Below are 17,582 nucleotides of genomic sequence, written 5' to 3'. Positions count from 1 at the left end.
ATCAGAAGGGATTAGCTACAGCCAGGAATCTTCCAACACATCTTTTTCCTCCACCCCCCCCCAAAAAAAAAAAAAGCAACACAAAACTACTACAAGAATCAGATTCACATTTCCACCTGGCAACAAAACTAACCTCAAATGGTCATTAGAAAAATTCAATGAGTATGCAATTGAATTTGTTCAGAAACTTGCTACACAGACTTTTCTGCTGCATGAAGTTTTGGGCTTTTATTAGGCATCAAATATAATACAATTTCTTTCAGTAAGCAAAATCAGCTTCATGTCATCTGTTCCCTCATGCCTAAAGACACATTCAAGAGAAAGTCAAGGCTTATAAATTACTGTTCTCTAAAAGTCCAAGTAAACAGAAATGGAAGATTTGTTTGCTGGGCTATGTCACAAGGTTCACAGCCTTTACAATTTTCCCATTTCAAGTCACTAAACAACATTCTGACTAACTCGCAGTCATCTAAGTTGCACCACAAATACCACCACATCCTTCTGTAAAATCCTTATCACAGGGACCACCAAGAAAACTCTTTTCAGGATTTGAGCTCTGCATTGGAGTAGTCCGTTTCACCTCTTTCGGCAGAGGAGGTCATTACACCTAGCAAGAGATTTTCAAATAAGCTCCAATGTGTAAGCCACCTTGTGGGGTATGCCACAATGAATGCACATCACTTGAGACAAATCAATTTTTATATCCAACATTGGTTTATGCAAACTCTCTGTCCATCTAAATTCGAATGCCAGCCATAGCTTTTTTTTACAAGATGCCAGAATGATTGAAATCATTGTTTGTATCCATAAGTTTGCACATGCATGTAATTCTGCTATACACCGACTGATCGGCTTTTTTGTATAATTTTAAAACGTCCTGTCAAATCAATAAGCAAACTGTTTCCAAATGGCCAACACACCATTTTGTCTTTTCTTATGCCAAAAGCAATATACGGCAGCAATGCACAAGCAGAACAAATTTCATTTAAGCAGCAGCTACATCTGGAGCTGATTTCAGAAGAGTGTCAGTATAAGAGCCTACAGTGCACAACTTTAGAAGACCTTTGGCTGAAAGCAGTGCTAGTCTTATAGGTTCATAGGTTGGTACTGAGCTATCTGCCCGAAGGCATATATTGGCCCAGCCACATTGTGCTGTATTCACCGCCCCTTCAGTAGTTCCCTAGACCCTTGTACTAGCAGCTAGTACCCTTGGCCCCTATATCTAGTAGTGCTGTTGGTGTGATCCCCGGTGTGAACTTTCTGTTACCCATCCACTCATCAAGGTTCCTCTTATGTAGATTGGGACCTTGTTCCATCGTAAGGGAAGTCTCTGCGAAGGGAATCTATCCCTCCAGCATGTTATATTCATTGTTGTGTTGAGGTTTATATCCCTAGAGCGTGTAGCTCGAGTAGATTTGGTTTTGCTAAGATGGAGCAAGTTCAACAATTCTGGGTTGGACATGGCTCTGTACGTTAGACAGAGATCGCCTCTGAGAAAGCGGTATGCAACAGAGAACAGTCTTAGCTTTTTCAATTGTGCTGCATAGGGCAACTGTTTGAGGCCAGTAATTCTCTTGGTTAGGTACCTCTGTGGTCTCTCCAGCTGCTGGAGATGTCTAGCCAGGTACATTCCAATTGGTGCATTGTATTCAATAATGGGTCTGATGAGGGAAGGAGTAGAGGGGCACCATTACATGCTTAGATCTTGATGCGAACTCTTTCATGATCAGATGGGTCACAGAGAAGGATTTTCTAATCACTTTGGCAACATGGTTATCAAAGGAAAGCTGGCTATCTACTTGGGTCCCTAGATCCCTTATTTCTTCAGATTTCAGGGGATTACCTCCTATGTTGTAGTTTGCGGGTACTCTGTTTTTTCCAATGGGGATTACTACACAGTTTTTTGCATTTTGCTTGAGACCATGGCTTTAACACCATGCATCAGTCTCATTTAGGCCCTTCTGGAGGATCTCCATGTCGGCCGGAGACTCTATTATAGCACTCAGTTTGCAGTCGTCTGCAAACTTAATCAGCCACAGCCCATCTGTGCTTGTCTGTACTTCTGAGAAGTATATGCCAAACAGGAGGGGCCCCAGGACAGAGCCCAGAGGCACACCACTCATTACTGGTCTGGATTTGGACATAGATCCCGCTACTCCTACTTTATGGGACCTGTCGGAGAGCCAGTTTGCGATCCATCTTGTGACGTAAGGGTTTATGCCCAGGCTGGCGAGCTCATCAATAATACCAGAATGGGGAATGATGTCAAATGCTTTAGCAAGGTCAAGGTAAGCAGTGTGTACCTCCTTTCCCTTATCTATAGCCTGAGTAACTGTCTCAAAGAAATCCATCAGGTTCAGGAGGCATGATCTGCCCTTGACGAAGCCGAACTATGTGGGGTCCAGCGACTGGAGGTTCCCAATCTCTCCATTTATGAGTTTCATAATGATTCGCTCCATAGCCTTACAGATCAGACTGGTCAGGCTTATTGGTCGGTAGTTCCCAGGGTCAGTTGTGAAGATATACACGCTTAATATCCTCAAAGAGTCCTACCATCCATTAGTATGACATTGTAAGAAGAAAAGAAATGAAAAAAAAAATTCAGGCAATCTTAAGGACCCTGACCCTCTCCAGAAGTAAACTGTTTTTTTTTTCTAAAACAAGCAACATTTTTATTAAAAAATCACTTATGACACAGGCAACCATACATTTTTATAAATGAAAACAAACCATATTAATATACTTTCAGTTGCAAACATTCTACATCACTTACTTTTTCAGTCACTGTCCAACACTACATAGCTCATTCAATTCCTGCTTTCCCTTAAATCTCATTCACCCTCAAAACATTATTCTGCATGTACTGTTCCTGCAATTCCAAATTTTATGCAATTTGCTCCTACCCTTTTTTCCTAAAGATGCCACATCCATTTCTATTAGCTCTACTACTATATTCACTATTTCTAGTACAGCTGGTTTATACTTCGATTTCCATTTTCTCGTAACTGCTTTTTGGCAGCCACCAAAAGTGAACTCAGAAAGGCCTATGTCTAGGCAATTCCAATTATGTTACCACAGCTTAAAATAAAATTTCTTTAGCTACACCAAACTGCTCACCCAGCATTTCTGGCAGAGCTGTCTGTAGGGATTTTTTGAAGTGTGCCAACTCTTTACACTCCCAAAAAATATGCTCCCAACTACCTATTTCTTCCCCATGACAAAATCTGCTTGAAGTATAAATACACCTATGCAAACACTTCCAAGAAAAGATCCTAGATCTTCTATATATTGCTGCGTATTTGGAAACCATACATGCATCCTCTCACCGAATAAGCAATTTACAAAGAAAATCTCTTCCCAATCCTTTCTAATCTCCTCTAAAATTGATTCCTGTAATTATCATGCAATATTTTATATGCTCTACTAATTATGCAAGCAATAATGCCCGACAGGGTGTGTTAATGTGCAATTAACTCACACCCAGAGGTGTTATGAGGCCTGACCCTGCAGGAGGAGGGCCTCCACACCCCTGGAAGGGCGTTACTTACAGATTAACATACCCTGGAGAGCATTATTGCACTTGAGAATGGGCTTTCTGTAAAATTGTGTTTTACTTGCTTTTTTTTTTTTTTACTGTACTTTTTTATATATATTTTTAATGTGAAATAGTTCCTCCTACTACTGTCTCAAACTTGTCAATGGCGCTGGAGGAAGCATTTTACATCAAACCTATATAAAAATATACTGCTTAAAAACAAGTGAAACAATTTTACATACAGCCCATTCTCTCTAATACAAAGTCTCTTCTGCTTTCACATACATATACACACACTCCCATACAATCTCGTCTGCTTTCACACGAATACATATACACAAAATCAGTCTCACCCTCTTCTCACTCTCTCGGTCTCCAATTGCTTTCATACACACATTCAGTCTCACTCTCTCTCACACACAGCCTCCTCTGCTTATATACATCTACTCACTCACTCTCCTCGATCTCTCTCACACACAGTTTCTCTGCTTCCACACACACATTTGCGCACACGTGGACAGAAACAAACGCACAGCCGATCTTCTCTTACTCTCATACCTGCATACACTCACACGCTTAATTTTTCTTTTTTTAAATTTACACTCTCTAAACAGTAAAAGTGTTTCTTAGCAAGTGTAAAATAAATGTTGACCATTCTGTTTTCTTAGTCCAAACACTCCACGGCTGGTCTTTAACTTAGGATCGCCATATTCCTTTCCAACCTGCAGTCCAAATAAAATTATTGGCTCCTTTGTCATATATCTGCTGTTAATTCCAGCTGTCTCTTGCCTGCCCATTCTCTGTACCCCTAATTGCAGTCATCCCTATTGGCAGATGCACCCTTCTCCACTTTCATGTTGATTTAGTTCTTAGAATACTTTTGCTACTTGAAGACAATATTCTTTAGATTTTTTTTCTCTCCTTCAGGCTGTGCATCCAAAATCCCAGTCTCATTTCTTGAACTTCTCCACCCACTTCATTATTCCTTTTCCACACTGAATTGTGAGCTTTCTGCTATGTACAGGATCCTGAACTGTACAAAATCGGAAATATCCATTCAAATCAGGTAACTCCAAACCACCTTGCGCTAGTGGATGGATCACCATATCCCAATTAACTCTTGCCTTCTTCCCCTCCCAGATAAAATCCTTCAACTCTATCACTTGGGAAGAAGCTGTGGATACCAATTAATAAATGTATGCCTGGTCAGTGTATAAAACTAAAGGGACTAAAATAATTTTCACTGTTTGTATCTTGCTATCCATAAAAACAGTGCTTCCAATTTCCCAGTGTTTGTATTATCTTTTGTTTGGTCTCTTCCCACTTTATCCTTACCTGCCACAACAGAATCCTTTTTATAAAATGGAGTACTTAGAGTATGGATTAAATGTTCCCATAAATATGGGTATCGCTGAACCAATTCATATGTGGGTACATAGTTTACAGCTACTGCCGTTGTTTTTATCTTCACTAATTCTGTATCCCAAAAAAGACTTGAAACTTTCTCAATGTTTCTCCAACACTGAAATGTCCATCTGCAAATAAAGCCAACTTTTCTTGATTACCTTATCAATTAGATCATTGAATTTCTGAGTACTTTCTTTTCTTTGTCAAGGATTCTAAATATAATGCAATCAAAGGGAAAGAAGACATCTGCCTGGTTCCTCTGCTCAAAATGAACTTGGAGGGGAACCCTCCACAAACACTAACCTTTAGGAGAGTATATGATAGATCGGAGGTAATCAAACTAAAAATTTTAATCAGGGAATGCAAAAGTTTCCATTACCTTACTCAAATCCTAGCTTACTCTGTATCAAGACCCACCATAACAGTGGTATTTTCCTACATTCTGCTTCCTCTGGATAATCACTGCTTGGTTAAACTGTCAAATGTTTACCTCCCCTCCACAAAACATTGATCCATATCTATCAATTTTGGCATCACCTTTACCATTCTTTCAGCCATTATAAACAAACGCTTTATAATTATGGCTTACAACTGAAATGACCTACATGAAGTTGGATCTGATGGAGACTTTCCTGTAACCTGGTCATACATCACCATTTTTATTTCAGCTCCTCCAATCCTGTTAATAATGGAGCCTCATCTGCCTCCAACCTTGGCATATTGAAGTTTTCCATAAACTTTTCCATTTGTATGTTTTCTTGGATTGCCACACTGCTTTAAACAGATTTTCAGAAAATTTCTGAAATAATTCTAATACTTCTGCAGGATCTCAATCTGTCATAGTTCATCCAAGCTTGGCAACAACCCTTACTGTCTCAGCCATTGTGCCAAAAGCTTCTGCTCTCTGAGAGTTATCAAAAAAAGCTGATTAACAGCAATCTTTCTAAACGCATGCATATTATCAAGGTAGACCCCTCATTTGCTGCTTAGCACTCTGCAGTTGCATCTCCTCTTGTTCTGTGAGATTACCTCCATGTTGCAATACTTAACTTTGTCTGGCCCTCTAAATAATTTGTTACTTCTTAACCATCTCTTTCATTTCTTTCCACCCTATTGTTAAACTCAACTTTCATTTTATTCTACTTCCTAACTGTGTTCACAGAAGACATTTTATCTTCCCTAAAACTCCCGAATAATTTCATCTACCTAAGATAGGCGAAGCACTTGTCTCTCTTATGCGTGATCTGAAAGAATTAATGGATGCGTCATGAAAATATTCAATTACATAAACATGTTCCTGTGAAATGATTTCTGTCTAGCCTAGCTTTTGTATGTTGGGGGAAGAATAGATAAATTCTCTCCAAGCTACTACTAAATTCACATCTTCCAAACATTTTACAAATTTCTTCAAATATGTACCTTTTGTTTCCCTTCTAGACCCCCCTAGATACATCCTCACTGTTGCAAATCAAATTCCAGTTCCCATCTGTAAGTAATATTCCCTTCTGAAATCGGATTATTTCTCCCAAAATGTTCTTAAATTCCAGTTAAGCAGTTTTAGGTGGAATATAAAAATACATGCCAGCATAATCCTCCTCTCTTGCCAGTACCCCTTACTACTACAAATCTATCATCTTTTTTCAATCACTTTTGGGGCTCCTCTAGAAATTAATACATGTACTTCCCCTTTTCCATTGTCTCAGATATGCTGCTGAATAACCATCCTGAAATCTTTTATCCAATTCACGGAACACTACGTGATGTGCATCACATCATTTGGGAAAAAAACGGTGCAACATTAAATTTACTCTTCCCTCCATCCTCTTAAATCCATTATACCTATCAGTCTTCCTTGGATTAAGTTCAAGTGTGACACAGGAACAGAAGTGTTCACAACGTATACTGCAGATTGCATAGCTTCAACTTGGGAGGTTGAAGGTAATAAGCCATACGGTAGAAGCAATCAAGTGTGAAAGCCATCCATAGGAGAAAAATCTTTCAATACATACAGAAAAAGTGAGGTCTAATCATGTTAGTAGTTATCTTAGATTTTCTTGTGTTCCTGAACTAAAGTAAATACATTAGCAAAGCGGAGAAAAAAATCTTTAAGCCTCTCAGTGTCAGCAGCAAGACGGTCTCACTCTCCAATCATCCACATCTACAGCCCTCAATAGGAAGGGCTAGATTTAAAATAAATAAAACTGTATCATACAGACAGGCTTCTAAATGCCAGAATAAAGTTATGGGGACATAACAGAATCCTGCTTGCTTCTAGCCATGGAACGTTTTCCTCTTTATACAACATATTTTGAAGGCATGCCAGCAAATATTACGCACAGCTATAAATGATGCCAAACTAAAAGCTGTGAATTTATTTATTTTTTATGCAGAGCAGCGGGTTATATACAAGTTGCAAAGTTTTCTCCCACCCTTCCTCACACTCATACATTCAAATAAAGACAGCAAGTGTTAGTATTCTTTAAATAGCACACATACATTCTCCCTCTCATTCACACACAATACTGAAATTCTCCCCCTCATTCACACAATACTGAAATTTTCCTTGCAAAATGAAAATCTCAATTACTACTCCTCCTTGCATTCAATAGGCACTTTTCCTGGAAAAACCTTCATATATGCAGATTACACACATGCGTGCACACACACCAGTGTGTGTGCCTATATATTACACAGGAGGCACACCATGCATGTACATGTGTAATATGTGCGATCATACCCATGACACACGTACATTACACATCCACACAAATACTGGCATACATGTGCACTCAACAATAAACAGAAATGTATGTGCTCATACCGATAAGAGAGTCACTTTAGACCTTTAAGTTGTTGGACAAGGAACTGAACTAAAGCAAAAAAAAAAAAAGAGAGAGAGAGAGAAGAGCACACACTTTAGACCCACCAAAACTACAGAAGAAGCACACACTGAACCCAAATATAAAAAGATACCAGCTCGGCAGCTGTACAACAGAGCAGTTGACAGAAGGCTTAACCACATGTTCCACAATTGCACTTGAAGAAAAACACTGCACTGTAAAATAAAAAAAAAAAAAACAAAAACAAAACAAAACAAAAACAAACTCTAACTGACAACTGACCCCTCTAATATTGCAGCTCACAAAAAAAAATCCACAGCTGCAGATTTAGTGGACAAGCAAACAGAGCATGCATAGTTTCACGTCAGATCAAACTGTTACCTGCTTTGCTCACAAAAACTACATTTGAAATTAACAAGTACAAAATGAAAAAGTTAAAATTTTATAATGTTCTGAAATACGGCAAATACATTACATATTTTGGTTTTGTCTTTCGGCTTTGTCGCCACAGCGGAACTCCAGTCCGCTAATGACTGGCAGTAGATTTTTACGAAACGCCGAGGTGCCAGCTCGATGCCCAACCTTCAACGAAGGCACGCCCATTTACACATGCATGTCTTTCAAACACTACCCAACTGCGGGGAGGACATGCAGACTCCACACAGAAGGCACTCCCAAGCCAAGCCAAGAATCGAACGGGAGAACCTCTTGCTGTGAGGTAACAATGCTACCGCTGTTCCACCGCGGCATCTAAACATAAAAAATTTCACAAAACTAATCTTAACTTATAGAAGCCTGAATAGGTCAACCCTGGATCTGCTATAAAGTCCTGTTGATAAACAATATTCAGTTGGAGCTAGATTTTTTGTTTTGTAATTTCTTTTGGAGATGCTTGTTGCGGTGTGCATTCTCGCATCTTCGTTACATATATCATGCATACACACACACACACACACACACACACACACACACACACACACACACATTATACAAAACTCTAGACTTCATTTAATTTAAGCCTTACAAACTGGATAATACTGAAAAGACATATGATTTCTAGACAATGCAATCAAGGATCCAAGTCAAGTTAGCCCCCATGGCAACTGTTACTATAGATACGCAGAATAAAGTAGAAAGCACAAAAATGCCTGCAAATGTACAATTCAGCAGCAAACAAGGAAAAGTCATTCTATTGTAATTCTGCACTGCAGCTTATTCAGTGTTTAAAGACAAAAAAAAATGTACTCAGTTTGTTAAACAGACTTTTCCCATTTCAAAATCACCTTCCAAGGCAACCAAAATGACAACTACACTAAAGCATAACCAAGCACGTTTTACACTTCCTTGGAAACAGAAGTTGAAATATGATAAAAACATCAAGGAATGTGGTTTAGAAATGCAGATTTTCTGGTACAGAAGGATAAAACACAATTGTGTACCAGTTAAGCTAAGGGACAGACACCAGGGGAAGAGGAAGCATTTAAGTTCTTCTGACTGAATGCCAGCTATAACCTATCACTAGCCCACAGGACAAAAAGGCAAATGGAAATAGTATAGCCAGCAACTCGAGTAAAAAAAAAAAAAAAAAAAAAAATTCCCCCAAGACGCTGCCCCAGACAGACTGCAACAAAAAGAGGAAGAATAGCCCACCCCAGTAACAGTATAAAAAGCACAAAGGTACATGAAGTAGGGAAATCAGCAAGCTCCGACAATGTCACAGCAGTTGTGATCACAATGCTCATAGGTAGTACTAAGCTATTGGCCCTAGGGCCTACATAAGCCTAGCCAAATGGTACCCTGGCTTTTTCCACCTAAGAAAATTATTTTCCTGTGCCCCTGTCAAGGAGACCCACAGAAGTGATCCCTGGGGTGAATGTCCTATCTCCTATCCAATCATCAAGATTTTTCTTGAAGAGTGCTAACGAGGAGCTTTGTTTGACATAGATAGGTAGTTTGTTCCAGAGTATGGGAAGTCTCTGAGACAGGAATCTATCCCTCTGGAATGTTCTGTTTATTGTGGTGACCAGATTTAGGTCCTTAGAGCGTGTAGCTCAGAGGGATTGGGATTTCTTTACGTGGAGCATGTCCAACAGCTCTGGGTTTGACACAGTTTTGTATGTTAGGCAGAGATAGTCTGAGTAGGCGATATGAGACAGAGTAAAGCTGGAGTTTTTTGAGACGGTCTGTGTAGGACATCTGTTTGAGGCCAATAATCCTCTGTGAGGCATTTCTGAGGCCTTTCCAGTTGTTGTAGAGGTCTTGTGAGGTACATACCAAAAGGGGTGTCATACTCTATAATGGGTCTAATGAGTGATGACTAGAGGGAACAATGACCTCTTTTTTCCTGGATGAGAAACCTTTTGTGAGGAGGTGTGCCACATAGGACTTCCTGACTACTGTGGCGATGTGATAATCAAAGGAGAGACTACTGTCCACCTGTGTCCTAAGGTCTCATCACACTTTCGGTGTTAAGTAGACTACTGCCTATGTGGTATTTCATGGGTACAGAGGTTTTACAAAAAGGGATGACAATGCACTTTTTGGCATTGAGCTTGAGGCCATGGCTTTGATACCAGGCATCTGACATAGTGAGGCCCTTTTGTAGAACATCCACATTGTTAGGAGATTTAATTATGGCTCCTAGTTTGCAGTCATCTGCGAACTTTGTTAGCCAAAGGCCTTCGGTGTTAGCCTGTACTTCAGAGAAGTAGATACCAAACAGGAGAGGACCTAGGACTGAACCCTGTGGTACTCCACTTGTCACTGATCTGAAGTTGGATTTAGAGTCTGCTACTTTCACAGTGTGAAGTCGGTCAGCGAGCCAGTTGGCAACCATCTTGTGACATACGGATTTATACCTAGTTTAGCGAGTTGACATACGGATTTATACCTAGTTCAGTGAGTTGGGTGAGTTTAGGAGTAATGGCTACAAAGAGTACCCATAACAGTATCCCAGATGACTGGAGAATAAGCATTTTACTAATCACTGTACAAGAACAAAGACGACATTCACAATTGTGAGCAGTAAAGCGGTATTAAACTCCTGTCACACTGCATGAAAGTACTGGAGAGGGGGACTGAAACGAATACATAGAGTAGTAAAAACATGAGACAGGAGCAGCTCAGATGCAGCACAACCGACCCAATGTCTGCAAGGAAATATATAGTCCAGAAGAAGCCAAAGTTGAGGAGGGAGTCCAAATGGACATTCCTAAACATGGAAAAATGCATAGGACAAGGGTCCAAGAGAGCAAATTTGGCCAGTCCTGCAACAGTTCCAAGTCCTAGAAACACCTGTAGAACTGGTGCAGGCTACGTATAAGGACAAACAATGCTTGGGCTCAAAGAAGGGTTTCCAGTGTGAATGGGCATGCATCAGGGTTCAGCCCAACCCCTACTGCTGTTCATACTGGTGACTGGCAGGTAGGAGCAGAAAACGATGTGGCATTACAGACAGACTGAAGAGAAACTGATAGCGCACAGGAATAGAGAGTATATACAAAACAACAGTTATGGCAAAAAAAGAAAAATGGGAGAAATCAGAAGACGCTGAAAATTTACATAAAAGTGAAAATACTGGAACAAGTGAATGGCTTCAAGTAAGTGGGAGGTGGTGATTGAGGAGAACAGGAGGTTGAAATAGGAGACCAAAGCTAGAATTACAGGGGTGCAGAAACTAAGAGTTTTAGGGGTATTGTGTGACAGAAGAATGAAAAAAAATCTGAAAAGTGAAGTGTACAAAACAGTAGTGCAACCAGAACTACTATATGGTTGAGAAGCATTGGCAATGACAATAGAGCAGTTGATGAAGTGCCCAAGACAGGTGGTAGGATTCACATCCTGGGACATAAGGACATCAGAACAGAAACCAAAGTAGTTCCAACTGCACAGAAGGGTGACAAAGTGGTGCAGCGGTTAGCTTTGTCACCTCACAGCAAGAAGTTCTCTGGTTCGATCTTTGGTTGGGGTGCTTTCTGTGCGGAGTCTGCATGTCCTCCCTGTGTTCGTGTGGGTTTCCTCCAGGTGCTCTCATTTTCTCCCACATTCCAAAGACATGCATCTGGAGCATTTCTTCTCAGGCCTCAGCTGAAAATGGGCACTGTCCATGTCAGATCTTCCCGGTAAGCAAATATTAAATAAAAATAAGAACAGGGTTATGGTGGTTTGGGTAAAAGTGCAGGAAATTAGAGGACAGCTGGCAAAGATGATTTGGGAAGGTAAGAGGAAACAAGGGTGCCCAAAGAGATGGATGGATTGCATGAGAGAAGAACTGCAAAAGTCAGAAAAGGCTGTCAAAGAATATAAAAGAGTGGCACTGAATCAAAAAGATGGCAACAGTTTATGCAACACCCCAACCCCATGACAATGAGACACACACACACATGGATTTCTCTCTCTCCCCCCCTCCAGGGTCGGAACCTTTTCTACAAAAGTCTGTTTGACATGTGAGAGAGTCTGGTATAAAGGTACCAGCTTCTCACTGAGGCTGCGGTATAGGGGAATTGGCAAATACTCCATTTTGTCAATTCAACATTGTGGAGTTGGAATATGTACCTAGCAGAAATTGGGGGGGGGGGCATGGGGGCTTGCCTCCAACCCCCTGCAAAAAATATGCTTTTTAATATTAGTAGGTTTGACCATTTAGGATTGTAGATTTGCTACTGTATTTCGCTACACTAAGTATAACCCTCTTATCGAAATATACAAAATATGCTAAAAAAAAAAAAAAAAACAAATATATTTATTTATGTATTACATATGCACATACACTTCACATACAAAGATTTTCTTCATTACTAAGTCGTCTTACTACAACTATAAAAATTTGCAAATATAATCTCCTGCACAATAGGCTTACTTTCAGTAAACTGCAAAATGTTATTTGCATAATCTTGTACCCTATACCCATTTTAGACTGACCTTGTTCTAGAATGATCAGTGTTGTATCCCAGTCAACAACTACAAAAATAAATATTTTCCCCTTTTACGTAAAGAACTTTCTTTTGACAGCAGACAAATCTTAAGGCTGTGGACATTCCCAACACCAGGTGCTTAGGCTCATGCTCCAGTAATGCTGACACTGCATAAAGGGGATGTTGCACTCATGTACAGTTCTGCAAATAGGACACTAAACACCAAGACAATTTGCTAGAGTTTGTGCCAGGTATTGTTAAACATACAGCAGCACATAGTGACCAACTGGCCTGGCCTGCCTAGTCTTCCCATTTCATCTTTTATAATGACCTATGCTTACTTTTGCATTGGTCTAGCCACTCTTACAGCATTTCCCCAGACAAAATGTTTTACTAGGTCAATAACAGTTTTAACACTGCCCAAGCAAACCAGTGACTGCAGCATCCACCATTTCACTACTTTTCTTCCTCCAGCAACCACTATTCTCCCCTTTCCATCTATGGGTGCTCCTTCTGGAAGGTTCCTTTGCTCCTCACACTACTACTGCCAAACAAATGCACCATAACTTTAAGAATCAAAGTTAGTGACTAAAGAAAACTACAATTAATTATTGGCCTCTATTAGTTTTCCTTCATCTCAATCATTCTATCCTTCATAATGCCTTCCTCATAGTATTATACAGAGATTTGCAATGACAAACACCTACGGGTCAGTACCATTCTCCTCTGCAATGCCAACACTAACATTGCTGTCCCAAAATGCTCGATTGCTGGATAATTTCCTGCCCTCACAGGTACAAACAAGGCTATCAGCAAACAAACAAGGACTCGGCTACAGTTCCGATAACTATAACAGGATGAATGCATATGGGACACAAACGTGTCATGCATGCTCTAATGCAATGCACAATAAGCCAAAATAAATATATATATATATATATATATATATATATATATATATATATATATATATATATATATATATATATACACACACACACACACACACACACACACTAATTAGCCCTGCTGCTCACGTGGCAACTTCTCCCACAATCCACAAATAGAGCTACTAACCTCAAACGCTCTCCTATACCGGCATTTACTTCTCAGATAGCCAAACTTATAACCAGGATCTCTGGTTAGCCAAGTCTGCAGATGACTGCACTGGAGATTATTTTCAAGAGCTCCTCCGAGGTCTGTACCCTTCAGTAAAAAAAACACTTTAGTTGATAACCTAACCTAGTGTGTTGAAAATGAGCTCAAATGCAAATACTGTTTTGTTTGGCAAACAATCCCACACTCAACATACTGTATGACAACAGCCAAAGGTATCTTCCAGAACCAGACAGTTTATTGTTCCCTTTTACTTTACAACTATATAATACAGGACAATGCCCACTTTGAGATGTACCTCACACAAAGAAAAACAGAGAAGCCTTAGAAGCTCTTAACCAAGACTTCAGGCTCCCAAGAACCCAAGCTACAAAGACAAACTAGAAATTTCACTTTCACTCAGTATCTTATAGACTTGACAACTACATCCAGCTTACTGCACCATTTGAGACCCTGTTGTTGATCTCCTGTAGCATCACAAATCTAATCTTAGCAAACGCCAGATCCAGGGACCTAAATCTTCATCAGCAGATAACAACATGATGGATAAACAGAGCCAATACACAAGGTCTCCCCAAGTCTGGAACCTACAGATTAAGCAGTTCGATACAGTATCATTCTTCAATCAGAATCCAGATGACTGGATGGCACCCACCTACAAATTTATCCTGGGCTATCTGGCCTATCCTTCGAGAAAAGGAGCACATAGCCTAATGGTGGGGTACTGGCAAGGAGCTGAAACTCAAGAGACTAAATAGTCTTCAATTTCCTACCAATCCTATGAAAAGCACATTTAAGAAAGCCAACAAAATACCAAGTTCAGAAGCACCAATTTAGCAAAGAAAACCAAGACAGCCTTCAAAATGTCAGCTACTTACTCAAAAGGCAAACATGCACAGTACTTTTTGTCAAGTGTCTCAGTCAAATAAATGAAAATTTCTGCCTAGCCCCCTCCCCCACAGACTACATCCCTTACATATTTCTAACACTCAGTACTGTCATATACATCACAAATCAACCCAAAACAAAGACAGACATGTCAAATGTTCACTAGAAAGTTGCAAAACCTGCACATTAGTGGAAGCCATCAAGCACCATTTCCATCTTTTCAATGGAAACAGATACCAACAATTTCCATCTAGAAGGAAACAAGCAAGAACAGACGATCACTAATAACTAGTCTGCAGTACTACACTGCAAACAAAACTGGCTTAACACTGAAATAATCCTACATTCTGAAAGTCACCCCACAACAAATGACGACTAACTATGGCCACTAGAATTAATTAGACTGCTTAAATGCCAAACAGCACAAAAAATTTTGAAAGTTCACGTCTGTTAAGTACACCCACCCATTGATTAAATGTTATATAATGTCAGCACTACAACTTTAAGCTCTAGAATTACTTCTCAAACTTCACAGTTAAACTGAATGCCCAGAAAGGTATTTATTTGGGATTAAAAAACACCATTACACCCCAATGACTACAGATGACCTCCAATTCAGCTACTCGGACAACCCGCAACTAAGACCCGACATACATCCTTATCTAAAATAGGCTGGCTACATACCTCCAACTGCCTAGATTTTTGCCAGATATATTAGCTCTGTTCGTCATAAAATGTCTTTTTTTGGACAAATCACTGAGAATGGAAGTCATTAAATAATGACATATTTCGGTTTCAGACTTCATAGCCTTCAGAAAAGACATGCCAATACAAAAACGTTTAATCTATCAACTGTGTTTATAAGAGCAATATTTATAATATGCCCTTATTTTAAGCATATGTACCCACCCCCCATTATGTTCAACTTTGTCCAGATTTCTTGAGCCAAGAGGTTGACATACGGCAGGCAAACATCAGTTATACGAAAACGTACATAGAGTCTAAACAACCAACTAACCAAGACATGAAGTCCTAAAAGGAAGGCAATGCCTTTCAAGTTATTACAGGAAACTAAACACGGAAAAATGCACATCAACTGTCAAGGGATTTATTTGGCATTAAAAAACACCATTACACCCAAATGACTACAGATGATGACCTCCTGTGTTTTCCCACAATGCAAGCATGGCAAAAAAAATACCAGAAAATACCGTCTGTCCCGGCTAACAACTTGAGTCAAAAGAAAAATACAAGAGCTTTGATGACCTTACCCATGGAAATCCCGATCAAAAGAAGCATTACTTATTATATATATATATATATATATATATATATATATATATATATATATATACTTAAAAATTAACTTTGCCTTTATTTTACTAAGCTAGGCATTACTGTAAACTTGATCTGCCTAATCATTTTGTAATGAATGAATGAATAAAATTCTTGCAAATGCTGCAGGGCGTAGCCTTCTAATCATCTATCAACAGTAAATGTTGCTGCCACCAGCCAGCCTCTCTCGGAGGCTGTTCATTCCAAAGTCTCAATTCCAGCCGCACCAAAGGCCAGCAAGGGTACTTGTTTTTCAAGATAAAGTGACCCCACCCTCCTGTTACAATGAAATCCCACAAATACAATAAAAACTAAAATAATTTAGTAACGTATATAACACAATGCGGCATAGTGCAAAATACAGTTGCCAACAATATCAAATTTAAACAAAACGTCTTTCTCTACAACAGTAAATGTACAACACAACTGCGACTTGCAATACAATAGCTTTCCCCATTCCCCCAGTTATTCACATTCGATCTCTCAGAAAATCCAACCATTGATTATATACTTTAAAACGGGGCTGAGAACGTAATCGCTGAAATAGCAAGAAAAAAACTTACCAAATAAATAATATATCTGGACACCAAAGACTGCTCTACTGAACGATTTGATGGAATCAGCCGTCAGAGTTTTTATACAGTACGAATTGCTGACATCACAACCCGCAACTAACACCCGACATTCAACGAAAACATGTCGGAAACACACGAAGTGACTTGCGCAGAGCTGTTTTAGGCGGAGCTGAAGGGACGGTAAACTGCCTAGGCAGAATTCTGCTGAGGTTCGTTGCAGCATGGGAATGGGTGAGGTTAGATCTGTGGTAGATATAGAAAGAAAAGGGGGTTATGGCGAGAGAAGACTGCACATTAGAAAACGCAGGACTGAAACCTAACTAAGCCTGAGAACGTTAACGTTTCTGACTAGAAGACAATTTTCAAACCGTTATTTTGCTTAGTGAAAGTGTTGTAGTATTGTGTCTAAAGGATTGTGAATGTGAAGAATATTTTTTGTAAGTCCCTTTAGTTTTATACACAGGTCAGGCAGGCAAATTCATGGCCGGTATTAGCGGCTGGGGGGGGGGGGGATCTAAGAATCACTCCCACTCCCTACTAAGCAGCATTTTAGTTCATGGTGCAAATTTTTAAAAATAGTGGGCACAGACAGACCTGTAGCTACAATACTCTTACATTGCAGCAGTCCTATGTACCATACTATGTTGACCGTCCCTGTTTCTGGCATTTAGTTACAAATCATGAGCGGACAGGTGATCCGCTGTGGCGACCCCTAACCGGGAAAAGCCAAAAGAAGAGGAATGATGCATTGCAATAACTCCATTTACAGGGCTAGACTTAAGTGAAATGGTGCTCTAGGCACTACCTTCTGTTTCGGCTCCCCACACACCCTCCAGTGATCTCTGTACTGTACCCCCCCCCCCCCCATACCACGCACATTCATTTGTTTTTTTTTTTTTCTTCCTTCCCCTCACATTTTGTCTTACTTGTCAGCTTTTTCAAGAAGCCATGCATTTTTAGAGACTCTGAAGTG

General features: G+C 39.8%; 1 protein-coding gene across 1 annotated transcript in view; it reads right to left on the bottom strand.

Moving 5' to 3' along the window:
- Positions 1-16,723, bottom strand: part of SPTAN1 (spectrin alpha, non-erythrocytic 1) — a gene marked incomplete in the record, with an annotated part of 2,849,969 nt that extends 2,833,246 nt beyond the window's left edge. Inside the window, 1 exon segment of the mRNA XM_044058813.1 lies at positions 16,598-16,723.
- Positions 16,724-17,582: the final 859 nt, after the last annotated feature.

Source organism: Protopterus annectens, chromosome 16.part0, assembly GCF_019279795.1.
Source record: "Protopterus annectens isolate FY-2018-M chromosome 16.part0, PAN1.0, whole genome shotgun sequence".
NCBI classification, from domain to species: domain Eukaryota; kingdom Metazoa; phylum Chordata; order Ceratodontiformes; family Protopteridae; genus Protopterus; species Protopterus annectens.
This window is presented reverse-complemented; position numbering and strand designations above follow the sequence as displayed.